We start from the raw sequence: 1,301 nt of genomic DNA on the forward strand, positions 1-1,301 counted from the left end.
AATCCGGGTCCTCAGCTCCATTTTATCCTCTCAACCCTGTGAGGTGGGTGAGGCTGATCACTGACTGGCCCAAAGCCCCCCCCCCCCCCCATCCCCCCGGAGCTTCGTGCCTGATCCAGAGTCAGCGCCCTCACTCTAGGTGCCAATCCGAACTTCGAAGGTGCTGAACTGCAGCCCCGAAACAGTCCCCCCCCGCAAAAAAAAAGTATGGCACCTTAAAGGTGGGAACTGTGACCCAGAGGGGCCCCTTACCCATGGCGGCTTTTGCCCCGAGCTTCACCGCAGCTATCCATGGTGCTGAACCGCCAAGGTCAGCGGGGCAGGGTCTCGGGCTCGAGCGCGCTCCTGAACTTGGCAGGGGTGGCCCGTGACGCGCGACCGATGCCCAAGCGGCCCCGGAAAAGTTCGGGCCGCCACCTTCGCCTCGCCCGCGCTTGGAGCGGCAGCGAAGGAGCGCGCCGCGCCGCTGGCACCCACCCGCCGCGCCGGCCCCCGGCAGCTTGTTTTGCCAGGAAGAGGGGAAACGCGCCTTCTCCCCCCCCCCCGCTTCTCTTCTCTTCCTGAAACCTTCGCTCCCCGGAAAGGTGGTTCGGCTCTCCTACCCCGACCCAGACCAGCCTTGCGCCTGGGTTGGCCGGCGGGCGCCCTCGCTCCCCGCCTCCCTCGCTCCCCCCACCAAAACCCCCTTTCTTCTCTGTATCTAGGCTCTCACTGCGCACGTGGAAACGCGCCCCTTCCTCCTCCTCCAGCTGCCGCGCTCTTTGCAACGCTCAAAATCTGTAATTTTCAGAGAGGGTTTATTTTCGGCCACCAGCTTTACACGGATCCGCTCGCCTGTTTGGAAATTCTGGTTTATTTAAAGCAGCAGCCTCACTTTGACGGAAGAAGCCAGCCAAGCCGCGGGGACAGGGCGCCCCATACCCTTCTTCTGTGGGGAGTATCTCTGACGCCCGGGGGGCCTGCAGGGCGCGCACCCCACGGAGAGGAGTAGGTCTCCGGGCGCGCAGGCTTGGCCCGGAGGGCATCTTTCGGTCTGTCCTTCCTCGCGTGCCCCGATGGGCTCCCGGCTTCGGTGGCGGCGGCTGGGCGCGCTGCTGAGCCGGGGGGCTTGACAAGGGCCCTCGCTGAACTTCCCACGGCGGTGCCAGCGCAGCGAGAAAGCGAGCAAGCAGGACGGTTTCTCGAGCATGGCCCCGTCACGCCAGCGCGCCCCGCTCCGGATTCGCAGGGGCAGCCGCCCCCGGATTGGGATCTGGCCACGCGTCCTCGCCTGAACGGACTTGGGAGACGCTGCTCGGAAG

Source organism: Varanus komodoensis, unplaced genomic scaffold (genome assembly GCF_004798865.1).
Source record: "Varanus komodoensis strain SLA01 unplaced genomic scaffold, ASM479886v1 scaffold48, whole genome shotgun sequence".
NCBI lineage: Eukaryota > Metazoa > Chordata > Lepidosauria > Squamata > Varanidae > Varanus > Varanus komodoensis.